The 13,758-nt window shown below is 39.4% G+C and overlaps 1 long non-coding RNA gene across 2 annotated transcripts; it reads right to left on the reverse strand.

The window, feature by feature from the left end:
- Positions 1-213: 213 nt before the first annotated feature.
- LOC308396756 lies at positions 214-8,915 on the reverse strand. 2 transcript variants are annotated; one of them, XR_013971612.1, is made up of 7 exons: positions 8,436-8,915; positions 4,084-4,172; positions 3,860-3,949; positions 3,484-3,570; positions 3,381-3,409; positions 3,179-3,223; positions 214-1,453 (listed from the first exon to the last, which is right to left on the reverse strand). It is a non-coding gene; the product is annotated as an uncharacterized lncRNA (long non-coding RNA). The 2 variants fall into 2 exon arrangements; XR_013971613.1 differs by having other exon boundaries at positions 214-3,223.
- Positions 8,916-13,758: the final 4,843 nt, after the last annotated feature.

A 13,758-nucleotide genomic window follows, 5' to 3' on the forward strand; every position in this document is an offset into this window, starting at 1 on the left:
ACTGGAAAACTGAGGACCTCTGGCGGACAAAAGGAATAATACACAAAAAAGTGCTCAGACATAAACTGTGAGAGTTTAAAATTTGTTCTGCAAAAATAGAATTTCACCAAATTAATAGAAATGCATATTTTCCAGATTACATTATTATAAAAAAGAATATTCAAGATATTGATTCAGATTCTATTTAATCATCATGAAAGACATGTTATAAAACTCATACTGGACTTTTGACACTGCACATATTTCACTTACACAAACTATAAAGGCATTAAAGGCATTTAACAACAGTCATATTATAAGAGAGGATTAAGACTTGAATACACATCTTCTATCAGATTAAAATAACAACAGCGTGAAACACAAAAACTATTAACATTGCTTTAAAGTTCTCATCTAGTTTATATTTACCTATAAAACCAGATGAGATGACATTGATAATATAACAGCAGTTTTCTCTACTGAGTTGATGTTGCTGATCAGTGGCTGGACGACAAAAACAAAACATAATCAGAATCAGAAAAATGTATTAATCCCTAAAGAAATGATGTGGTTACACAATGATAATAACATCATAAATGTTGCTTTGGCTCATTGACCTCAGGTATTTGAATTTCTCCACCTATATTACCTCTACTCCCTGCAGCATCTCTGTTAAACCTGTCTCCCTCTCATTCACACAACTTCTCTCCAGAACACTCCTCCACCGCTACAGGCCGTCTTTCACCTGTTTCTTAATGTTGTCCACAAACATAATAGACCAGAGACTCCTGCCTGACCTCAACTGTCAACCTACCCATCATCATAAAAATGAGAACAAAATAAAGAGCATAGATTCCTTTCAATACTTTGGATTTCTTTTCTTTTGACAGAGGAAAAATTCAAAATAAGATGAACAGTAAAAACAGGTAATAAATAATAAAAATAGAAGCTAAGGAAGATCTTCAGAACACAAATTTGAAACTCAAATACAACTCAAAACTCTAGGACCATGGCACTGTGTGCTGTTCAATAGTCTAGCAATAGCAATAGTTTTAGTTGTATGTTTTCTATCCAGCCTTCTCTTAGAGCAACTGCTCATATCCATAGCAAAGAACTCCTGGTACCAATTATATTTTCATTTAAAAAAAGGAAAAATAAGTGTATTATAATGTAGCTGGGCACTGTCCCAAAAACTGGTGTTTCTTTAAATCTGTTGGACCCATAAACAATATTCAAGAATTGTCTTTCCATTAAATGCAAATTCTTTTTTTTTCAACAGCTTGAACTATGTTATTTTAAAATTGACAGTAGAGCAGAAGTCACTGCATCATTTCATCATCAACACGAACCTGAAAAAAGCTGTCTGATATATAGATAAAATAATAACAAACAAACAAACATATCACTAAACAAAACACCTTATCTTGGTTTTCTAGGTGTTGCTGATGGTGACATAGGAAACTTCAGGATCCACCTAAACAATGAAGAGAAAAACATGCTGACTCCTCAGTAATATCCATCCATCCACTTATCCTTTTTAGTGTCGCGGGGTTGCTGGAGCCTATCCCAGCTGTCATAAGGCGAGAGGTGGGGTTCACCCTGGACAGGTCGCCAGTCTGTCGCAGGGCCAACACACAGAGACAGACAACCATTCGCGCTCACATTCACTCCTGCATTCACACCTATGGGCAATTTAGATTTTTCAATTGACCTATACCTTTAGAAGTGCTTGTATGAATGGGTGAATGAGGCATGTTGTTTAAATGGCCTGCATTTGTATAGCGCTTTTCTAGTCCCTAAGGACCCCAAAGCGCTTCACACTACATTCAGTCATTCACCCATTCACACACACATTCACACACTGGCGATGGCAAGCTACATTGTAGCCACAGCTGCCCTGGGGCGCACTGACAGAGGCGAGGCTGCCGGACACTGGCGCCACCGGGCCCTCTGACCACCACCAGTAGGCAAACATGGGGTTAGTATCTTGCCCAAGGATATTTGGCATGCAGCCAGGAGGCAGCCTGGGATTGAACCACCGTCCTTCTGATTAGTGGCTGACCTGCTCTGCCACCTGAGCTACAGCCACCCCTACAGTGCCCCTACAGTAGTCAAAGCACTGGGAGAGTAGAAAATTGCTATATAAGAATCAGTCCATTTACCAATAAAAAAAAACACTGCAAAACACACAAAACAAAATAGAAATAAGAAAAATGGTAACAGACATAGGAAAAAAAACGTAAATAGGAAAAACGAAAACAGAAATAGGAAAAAACAGATTTCCAAAAGCAAAGGGAAGTGTTTCTGGGGAGACAATAACCCGACGGACCAGTTGCAGGGACGCAAAAAATGCTAGGTGTGTTTTATCATGATTCATATAATACTGATGATGGATTTTTAGGCTAATAGTTAGGCTAACACATATACCACTCATCTTTTCTTTCCTCACAAAACCGATAAATCCTCCACTTCTTTTAAGTGTCTCCCAGCGCAATTCTTAGCATATTTTGGTTCCTGCAACTGGTCCGTCGGGTTATTGTCTCCCCAGAAACACGTTGTGCTTTTGGAAATCTGTTTTTTCCTATATCCGTTGTCGTTTTTCCTCTTTTCGTTGTGTTTTGTGTGCTTTTGCAGCATTTTTCTTATTGCTGGTGTTTTCTTAAGTTGCAGTGGCCTCTCAGGGCCACCGTACAACTGAGTTCCTAGTCTCCACTATGGCCTAATCTCCTCATGTGTATTTAAAGCCCCAGTTTGCTTCTGTTCTTTGTTATGTTCTATGTTCCTTAGAGGCTAGTTTGTGACTTCCAGATTTTTAGTGTTGCCTGAATTATTTTGTGTTTTGCATTTTGGCCTGCTAAGGTCAGCAATAAAGCTGCTTTTTGAGTTTAACATGGATTTGAGTTCTGCACTTGGATCCTACTTTGCCAACAGCTATCCTTGAAAATATGTCTCACTGTAATGCAACATAAACAACTCTTCATTCATCACTTTAATTTCTCAGAAATGGTGTCTCAAGATATTGCATTTGTGTTTTGACCTCTTACTTCAGGTTTTACGATTCATGGTGTGGTCTACTGATTTTATTTTTGGCCTAACTTTCTTATCTTTTGGATGCTTTTTCAGTTAGTGTCATGCATTTACAATTTTTTAGAGAATAAGAAGAAGTGTTTTTAACTCTAGGTGTAGTGGGTGATCTCACCGAGTTCTGATTGGTTTGAGTCTCTGCAGGGTTTGAACTCAGTCCCTGAAAAACAGACAATAGTGCGGTTACATCTGGTGGAAAAGCATTTCTATGAAGGCAGTTTAGTTCTTGTTAACACTCCCTCAAAGATGAGCGGTTTATTTAATTGTCTTTTTAGTGGCAGATATAGGAATATTTAATTATATGTTTCAAAACTCACAGGATTTTCATTCTTCTGCATTTTGTTTCCTGGAAAGACAAAAACAGTCAACTCTAACATTCATAGAACAACTTATAAATGTTGTATCTGTAAATGTTCTCACCTTTCATTCTTTTCCTTATGATGAGACACACAGCTGTTATCAGCAGTGCGACCAAACCAATAGCTCCATTGATGTACCACGAAATAGCTGCGATAAAGCAGACAAAACAAATTTGAAACATTTTTGCATGTTAATGTTTGAAAAACGTTTCACACCATTTAACAGCCATGATACTCAAGTGAACAATGTTTCCTGCCAAAACCACACCATCATATCAAATGTTACATCTTATGTTTCCTATAGGATAGGTAAGTGATTTTCTGTCATCAAAATGTAAATAATATTCATTAGGAAAAAAGATGTAAACTAAAGTATGAACTCTCCTTAAAACTCTAAAAGAAAACGTGTTTTTCCTGCTTAATCATCATAATCTTACGTGATTTTGAAGGATTGCTGATTGTGTTTGGTTCTGATTTTGTGCTGCTTTCAGTTTTTCTCGCTGGTTCCTTTGTTGTGTTTGCTTCAGCTGAATAAATGACAAAAGCAAACCAAAAAGTGTGTCATTATTTCACAAGTTGTTAATGAAAAAAAGATCTTAAAAATGTAAAATCTATCAAACTAATATTTGAGGTCATCTTAAACAGTTGATCGTGAGCTCACCTGTTTCCTCACCTGAGGGCTGAAGGTAAATGGCTGCACTCTTCCTGTGTCTGTATCAGTCACCTCACACTTCACTGTGTTGTATCCTGCTGAGTAAATAGGGTAATACTTTATAACAGAGAGAGAACATTTCACCTCAATAATCAATCTGTCTGGTTTAGTTGTGGCCTTTTCACCGATCTGTCGAAGGTTGATCAGCTGTGCTGTTAGTTTCTTGAAATAAAAAAACATTTAGTACCATCACAGTTATTCTGGTCATCACATTTAGACGAGGCTGAATGACGTCATCAACAATCTTCATTGAAGAAAACCAATAAAAAAACATTAGAATACAGCACTTTTTACAATAAGAGTGAAAATCAATTTAGAAACAACTTTATAAACATGCTTCCCTGAAACAGCAGATCATGCTCAGCCGTCTTATTCATGTTATTGGTAAGTGATTGTAATAATATTGATACGATTATTATTTCACTGCTATAAAAATGTTTCCTCTATCCTTACCTACAATCTGAATCATCAGCATCAGACATAAAAACATTTGAATCCATCTGAATTCATCCATTCTGCTTCTCTGTCTCACTTCGTTCTTGTTCTCAGTCTCAACTGTCACAGTCTCTGAACTGATGACCCTTCAGGACGGTTTGTACTTCCTGTCATTTGTCATGTTTCACCACAAATTTAGCAATTTTTAGTCGTCTCTCATTTATGTTGATGATAATGTTACACAGCTGGAGTAAATCAGCTTTTCTGAAACATTTTTTCTAAAGGAAATTTATATGAAGACTTGGCAGGTTCATATTTTTGTCATTCTCACAGTTGATTTGTGACATTGATGTGTTTGACATTGAAAAGAAAATAATGAATAAAGAAGTCGAATGTGAGATATTTTTTGGAATAATGCAGCTCCCCTTTTTTAAATATTTTAAATCAGAAGGTGCATGACAGTTAATGTGTCAGACTCAACTCCTTAACCAACATAAGTGAGATGAATTGATTTTACAACTGCAGGTACAGGAAATATAGCAGATAATGCTATTGGAGTGAAACCCAACAGTTCCTCACCGTTAATCTTAAGTAATTTCCCCCTGATGAGGTGGAGAGGAAGTGTGTTCGTTACAATGTGGTGTGCTCATTTTACTGTTTTTTTAAGAATCTGCTGTTACAAGTGAAAATCTAAAAAAATTAAGGGAAGGTAAGGCCCCCAAATGTTTTGGGTTCGTAGCGACACTCTTGGTTTCTGACAGAAAACGGTAAGTGGTGAGAATAGAGGCTGTGGTTCAGGGGTTATCAGCAGTAGCATTTAACAATAATCTGTGAAATTGGTAAATAAGTATGCTCATTAATATGTTATATATAATATATTAATATGCTCATCAATATGCTCTAGTGTTTAAAACCCTAGAGTTCAGCAAATTAAATTCAACAAATATATCACGAACACCTTATTTGTGATAACCAGTGTTTCAGTCACAGGCCTGTCGGTATTATTCAAGTTACACAGTGGATTTTTTTCTTTTGGCTAAATACAAAATAAGAACAGTAAAAACAGGACACCCAAAATCAAAATCCAGCTTGACGCAAGGAAGATAAGATTAGTTAGGGAAACTATCACAGCAAAGGCAGTAAACTAAAAAGGGCAAAGGGAAGACAAGACACAAATTGGGAGGCAGAAACCGGTGAAGGTAAATACACCCAGCTCAAGGCAATCACGGCAGAGTTGGCAAAGGTGTTAGTAAAGCTACCAAGAAATGAAAGAAAACTAACCAAAATAAAATAGGAAATGAAAAAAGACAAATAAATCTAGAGACCAGACAAACACCTAATGAGCCAGGCATTCATTTAGAGCAAAACTAGTTGTGGGCAGATAACAAATGAATAGAAAAACATTTTATCTCCAGATGACATTATTGTAAGCAATAAGAAGGAAGAAACTGATACAGATTTAATGGTATTTAACGGTCAATAAACTCATGCTACAAAACCCATAACGGTCATTTAGAAATCTAAAACAAACAAAAGCCGAGCGCTACCCCCAACTCGCTAATTGAATAAACAAGAAAAAAAATGATAGAAAATAATAAGGCAGTTCTCTCTTTCTGCTTCAGTGCTTAGTTAAAAGTCAAAGTATCAACACACTAAATACAAAACTTGGCAGTTCTCTGAAATCACACACCCAGATCCGTCATAGATGGTTTGGAGGCCAAGGACGGGCCTGCTGCTGCTGTCAGCTACTGCCGGGGAGACTGCTGGAGAGGATTTTTAAAACAGCCACTTGATGATGGAACCAATCAGCAGCTGCCAGCAAAATCCAGCCACTGTGATTCAAAAGATGGCCAGAGCCGTAACAATAGGATTAAATCTATTAAACTAGATAAGATTATACTGATAATACAACAGCAGTTTTTTTCTGCTGAGCTGATGTTGTGGATCAGTGGTATCTGACAGAAACACCAGAGCCTCCAGTGCTTTCATACTTTATTGAAACATCATCTTTATCATAATGTACCTGTGAAAAACAAGCAAAAAACCCAAAACCAAATGTATCAGATTGTGAGACAAATAAATTGGCATTGTGTTTATTATTACCTGTGGTTTCAGTTATATTCTTTCCATTAGTTCTTAGTTTTCTTTTCTTTTGTGTTTTTGAGTGTTAGGTTGAAATTGTTAAATGTTACCATTATTGTACTGCCAAGGTCTCCCCTTCCATCCATCCATCCGTTCGCTTCCACTTATCCTTCTTAGGGTCGCGGGGGGTGCTGGAGCCTCTCCCAGCTGTCATAGGGCGAGAGGCGGGGTACACCCTGGACAGGTCGCCAGTCTGTCGCAGGGCCAACACACAAAGACATCATTCGCGCTCACATTCACTCCCGCATTCACACCTATGGGCACTTTGGATTAATCAATTAACCTATCCCCACAAGCTGACAGAGGCGAGGCTGCCGGACACTGGCGCCACCGGGCCCTCTGACCACCACCAGTAGGCAACAGGTGAAGTGTCTTGCCCAAGGACACAACGACCGAGACTGTCGGAGCCGGGGCTCAAACCGGCAACCTTCCGATTACAAGACAAACTGCCAACTCTTGAGCCACGATCGCCCCAAAATTATAAACACAACAAAAGCTATTTTGCCCAAACACCTGAAATACATCTAATTAATATTTTAGCTATTTTTAGTTGTTTTAAACAGCTGATCGTGAGCTCACCTGTTTCCTCATCTGAGGTCTGACAGCTAAAGGTAAACAGCTGCACACTTCCTGTGTTAGCATCAGTCACGTCACACTTCATTTTCTCATATCTTGATGGATAGATATAGCGAGACTTCCAACGGGTCACAGTAGTGGAGCAGTCAGTCTGTGAGGTCAGTATTTCTTTGTCATCTTTGTTCATATCTTGACGTTTAATCAGCCAATTCACGGTGTGATGACACTGTCCATATGTCACCACAGAGCAGCTTACAGTTTTTCTCAGTTGCTTTGGTGCATTTCTCACAACAGAATTGATCTCTGCACCACTACTAAGGCTCTTCTCAAAACAATTGGTGCAAACTGCAAAACATGGTGGATAACTCGCAAAAGTGAGTCACCTCATCAAAAAGAAAAGTCAGTTGCTCAAAATAAGTAGTCAATGCTTCAAAAGCAAGTCCCTTAATCAAAACAGATAATATATTCATCAAAAGCAAGTACTTATATCAAAGTGTCAGGGCTGTCACAATTACAAGTCATTACACCAGCACCTTTGGTCACAAAATCAAATGGTTTGAACAGGTTCTCATTGTGACGAATTTCTTTGTAGGTGCTTCCCAATGACTAATAATAAAAAGATTAACCTGAGACAGATGAACCAGAGCGTTTAGAGTTTGTATTTCTCCTAATTTGTACTGTAGGCATGAATAAAGACCAACTTCCTCAAATGTGAGCTTCTTAATAACCAGAGAACAGTTCGCTGTAACACTCAGTCTGTCTGATTTGACTTTGTCTGTCCAAGTGTGATCAGCTCTACTGTTGTTTTGTGTCTTGAAACAAATGTCCACTCAGTACTGTCACAGTTATTCTGCTCATCTATCACATTTAGACAAGGCAGAGTGACGTCATCTCCAACTTTCATAAAAATGGATATTTCAGTTTCAGATACTGTTGAGAAGATTGATGAGAAATATGAAAGATAAATTAGAATGCAGCAGTTTTACAATCAGAGCGAAGATTTTAGACTCGGGTCTGTAAACATGTCCCATATTTCCCTAAAACAACAGTACATGCTCAGCTTTCTTATTTACTGTAAAGTTTATTGACCATAGTAATACTGATAATATTTAGTTTTGTTGCTAATAAAATGTTTCCTGTATCCTTACCTGGAATCAGAATCATCAGCATCAGAGATAAAAACATTTGAATCCATCTGAATTCATCCATCGTGCTTCTCTGCCTCACGTCTTTCTTGTTGTCGATCTCAACCGTCACAGTCTCTGAACTGATGACTCTTTTTACTTCCTGTCATTAGTCAGATCTCACTTCCTCACTGCAACTTTAGTCATTTGTAGTTCTTTCTTCTTGTTGGTATTGAGTATGTGAGCTTTCTCTGAAATTGATGAATACATTTAAATATTAAACAAAGATGACACAAATAAACACAAAATGCAATTCCTAAATGAAGTTGTTTATTATTAAGAGGGGAAAAACCTATATGGCCCTGTGTTAGACCAAGTTAAATGTGCGACAGTGTCAAAGTGCTATAGACAAGGGTGCAGGGATCAGGTCTCCAGGGAATCTGCAGGGAAAAGCAGGGGGAACACACTCACTCTCCTTCTGTCTCTCTTGGCGTCTCACCAGTCTCTCACTCCTCTCTCGTACCAGAATTTCTGTAAGGAACAAGGGCAGGTCCAGGGTGTCTGTACACAGGGAAACGACGTGTTAGCACAAGATTCAAAATCCAAGAGAACTAGATTACTAGTGTCCTAGCCAGGACTTCACTAACATGAGTCAAGCAACAATCCAGCAAAGAGCAGTCTAACTTCTTCCCGTAAGTAGAGGCTGGTTAATGAGACGCAGGTGTTCACCATCTCCCAGGTATGTAGGCCAAAGGCGGGAGCCCACAATGGCCTCCGCCCAGGCAATAGAGGGAGAGAAAAGGAGAGAAAAACAATACCAAAGCCCACTTGTAGCAGAATATTTCTCAGGCAGACGGTGACACTATAGTTTTTAAACATAACAAAAATCAGACGACGACTGGTTTGATTTAACTGTGGTGATGTTTAGATTGCTCGAGTTGAAAAACGTGTTGCCGTCCAGTTTGTGTGAAGTCAGCATTACAAAGCAAATGCAACAACCTATTAACAAAAAGTCCTTATATTTACTGTGATAGTTGACCTGCTGCACTCTTGGTCTTAAAGCAAATTAGTGTTGTTTTAAGCTTTAGAAAATGAGAAACAGTAATGTTAAATATATGTGTATCACAATGGAGTGGACTTTGAGAGATAGTTTTATCTACTCTGCAGCATAAGCTGAAAAACCAAGGCAGGATCCATGAAGCTGAAACACGTCAGCAGAAGGAGGAAAAGGTGGTGAGGCAGGAAAAAGAGACTAAGAAGGTACCTCAGGCCACCAGGGTGGAGAGAGACTCACGGTCGAATTATGAGGTACAGTAAGCCTGAAAAGACAGGAGCGCTTCAGCTCGCTGTGTCGTTGTCAAAGAATGACAAAGAAAGAATCTAGTTGTCGTCCTGCAGAGGCAGCCCTCTCCGCCCATCCCAACCTTGCAGAAAAAGCTGGCAAATCTTGCGCCATCTAGGCCCTCCTCTGTTTTTAGCCAGCGCTCGTCTAGAACTCTGAGTAACTCATTGCAAAGACTGCAAATTTTTTCACATTTTGCCCTGTATGACAACTCTATAAATAAATAAAAATGCATTCACAGAATTGCTCAGTGTCAGCACCAAACCACCCACCACCCAATGAAATTCCCAGCCAGCAGGGTAAGATTTGTGCAAATTATAAACCTTTATTTTCCTGATCCCTGCCCTGCCTTCAGTCCCCTGTCGTGCTTCAGATGATCAACAGGAAGTGTTCAGTTTGCTGTCAGCCTTACGTTGGTGTCTGAGGAAAGAGCGGTGACAACTGGAGGTTCAGATGGGTTGCACAGATTCACACGAGACCCACTACAATCTGGTAAACAGGTATTGCAGTCAGGCACCACTGAACAGCAGGGTAATGTGTGCAGGCATAAGATGCCAGAACAACAGGGATTTCTATCTTTTGTGCCAGGCTTAGAATCAGTCATTTAGAGACGCTGCTATGTTGAATTTAACCCAGTTAACCCCCAGATGTGGTGAGGCAAAGACACGATACTAACTCTGGGCTGTTAACGTGTGATCTTAATTTGATATTCGTAGTGAAGAATGTATTCAGTACAATGTTTTCCAAGACATTTATTCATCTGTGCTTGTATTCAAGTTTACAGCAAATCATCTGAGAAATGCCTTTGAACTGGTGCCTGTTTCTGGGCTTTTCTTTTGTCACAAACTGCTCACAAAGAAGGACGAATGCTTTAGGGAACAAAAGCTTTGGAATGTATTCTGCAAGTACAGGTCAAACGTAATAGCCTCATTGTTTTATAGCAATGCTGAATTAACTTATGTCACTGCAGGACAGTGCAGCCAGTGGGGCTGATTGTTATAGTCACTGTGCACGACAAGAAAGCATTTGACATGGTGAACTGCTGCCACGGTTTTAGAGAGACGTCTGTTTGTTATTAGAAGTAGTTGTTCTGTTTAATTTGGGGTTTTTCTCCTTTGCTTCTTCGTAGAAGACGACCAATCTGCACATCGAGAAGCTGTCCTGTCTTCAGCTAGGAGTCCTTCTCCAGCTGCTGCACATGCTAACAGGCAAAACATCAGGGAGTAATACAAGCTTTTAATGCTTATGTGAACCACAGGCGTGCTTATAATGTATCAACCTGCAGTGAGACTGTAAAAGCAAAATCTTTCTTGATTTAAGTTTCATTGCACAAATAATAACAGATTCAGGAATGTATTCAAGGAAGAGACTGGCAAAGAAAGAGTGGGATAGTCAGGGAGCTGAAGGAAGGAGTACTAAAAGGCTAGGTGCACAGCAAAGAGAGAGGTGTCACTGGCACAGGAAAAGGCTTGTAGTGAGTTGTATGTGAGGCTGGACACTAAGGAGAAAATGATTTTTAATGAATGGCAAGGCACATAAATTGTGCTGGAAGAGAGTAACCAAGTATAGAGATGGAAATGTGCTAATGTGAAGAAAGTGTGTTGAGAAGGGAGAAGGAGTACTTTGGACGAAAATTGAATTAGAGAAGGAAGTGAGGCAACTCTGAAGAGGATGGAGACGGGAGGCATAGAGAGGGTAGGAGTGAAGGCTATGATAAGGTGCGAAGAGAGTAACTGTGGTGCTGCATAAGAAAGTCCTGAGGGGCAGAGAAGTATGTGATGGGTTGAGATTACATCAGAGAGAGGCTCTGAGCCCCTTCTTGTTTGCACTGGTGATGGAGAGGCTGACATATGAGATCAGGCAAGAGTCTCCGTGGATGATGTTTTCAGACAACCACAGAAAGGATTTGTGGATGTAGTGAAGGTGGACATGCAGGGGGTTGGTGTGACTGAGGAGGATGCTAGAAATAGAGAGATGGAGGCGGATGATCCACTGTAGCGACCTCTAAAGGGAGCAGCCGAAAGAAGAAGAAGCACAAATAATTCTAATCATGCTTTTCTTTTATTCTCAGTACTAAGCTATGTAAAGGAAGTCAAGGTTGTTTCCTCCTACAATCACTTTGGTCATGCTGTTCTTACAAGTGTGGAGGTGCCAGATGGTTTAGACTTGTTTAGATTGGTGCTCTGTCTCCCTTTATCCAAACTAAAACTTTGATGGGGTTTTTTATCTTCACTAAACACTTTTTTGCTTTGTGTTTATTATTGTGCTACTGCAAGTATTTCATATATTAGTCAGTTGATTGTTACTGTAGGGCAGCTCTAGGACAATCCCAGATGTGATGTAGCTTGCTTTTATCCAGCAGATACGACATCTCATGAGGAGGTTCGAACCCTGTACCCTGACCCTCCTGCTGACGCACAAAGTCTGGACATCCAGCAGCAGGCCCTTCTACGTGAACAACAGCACAACAGTTTCTATTTCTTTTAATATTAGAAGTCAGTTATTCATTAATGAATACAAATGGTGACTGAAGTTATTTAGACAGGACATTAAACAATAAACTTCCAATAAATGATGAACAATGTGTGACTGAATGTGTTCAGTGAAAGACTTTGAAAATATCGCAGCATAAAACCAGTGTAAAAGTACTACTTTTGGGGGTATTTATTTGATGATGCAACCAGAAAATGTGCAGGTTGTGAGTTTAACATTTTCAACACTGGAGAAGAAGTACATGTACACAGACTAGCTAATGACAAACATTTTTTTTAAATTAACCTTTATTTAAACAGGTTGTTCATTTTTCTGAGCTTATCTGGTGTCCAGTTTCGGTGGCAGTAGCATAAGCAGAGAAGACCCAGACCTTACTCTCCCGAGCCAGCTCCTCCATTATTTGGGGGACACTGAGGCATTCTCTGCTGAGTGCTGTGATCTCCCCAACATGTCCTGGGTGTGTCCTGTCTGTCCTGGTGGGACATGCCTGGAACATCTCACCCAGGAGGCGTTCAAGAGGCACCCTTGTCAGATGCCTGAACCTCCTCAACTGGCTCGTTTAGATGTAGAGTAGCAGCAGTTAACTCGGAATGAGACAGACAGCACCTACTGCTGGGGTGGGCCTACAGGAGGGAGAGCTCATGTCGTCTCTTCAGGACACATCACTGGACCCCAAGAAGCTCTCCCCGGAGCTCCCTTTGGCTGCTGGGGTCGGCATACGTTCAACTTTAAAATCACTCTTGGTTCTTGGCTAGCTTTGTGTTAGCATCCTTTGTGTACTGATGCTTGCAAGAAGCTAAAGTTGCTTTGGCAGAATTTTCTTTCTCATATATGCACACATAAGGAGAGAGATGTTTTATAAGCTTTAGTCATCACCGTGCACTTTTCCTGATTCACACAAAATACAGCAATCTGGCACCTTCCCACAGAGTCTTGCACGAGTATTAAACATGTTCATTTGTGCTTTGGACTGTCACCAGATTTCTTCTAGAAGTTTCTTGCCAGTCAGCAACTATCTTGGCAACACCACTTGAGTTTGTGTGTTGCATGCTAACATCCTTATCATATGTGTAATAATAATACTAAAGCTTCATCTTATGCACACACAAAAAACAAATATGGCTCCTTCGTGCAGGGTTTTCTGGTATGTTCATTTATGCTTCCCAATTAAAAAAAAAAAAAAAAGAAAAAAAAAAGAAGAAAAAGCAAAGTTCTTGCTTCTCAGCCACTGCGGCCACATCCTCACCGTTTTTTAGGCAGTTATATAAACATACTGTGAGTGAGTCATAAGCTTAAATACAATAGTTGAAGGAACAAAAACGTAATGTTTAAAAATACCAGTCAAATCTGATTAAAGTAAATAAATAATAAGTATACAATGTAGTTTTAAGACTTCTCAATGTTTCGTAACATTAATGTTCTATGAACTCGTGAGTCCAGAAATCTGAATGTCATGAAAAGTATTTATTATTCGTGTATTATTATTTTACAATACAAGGTTGTTTTTTCCTG

Source organism: Rhamphochromis sp. 'chilingali', assembly GCF_963969265.1.
Source record: "Rhamphochromis sp. 'chilingali' genome assembly, chromosome: 5".
Lineage (NCBI taxonomy): Eukaryota > Metazoa > Chordata > Actinopteri > Cichliformes > Cichlidae > Rhamphochromis > Rhamphochromis sp. 'chilingali'.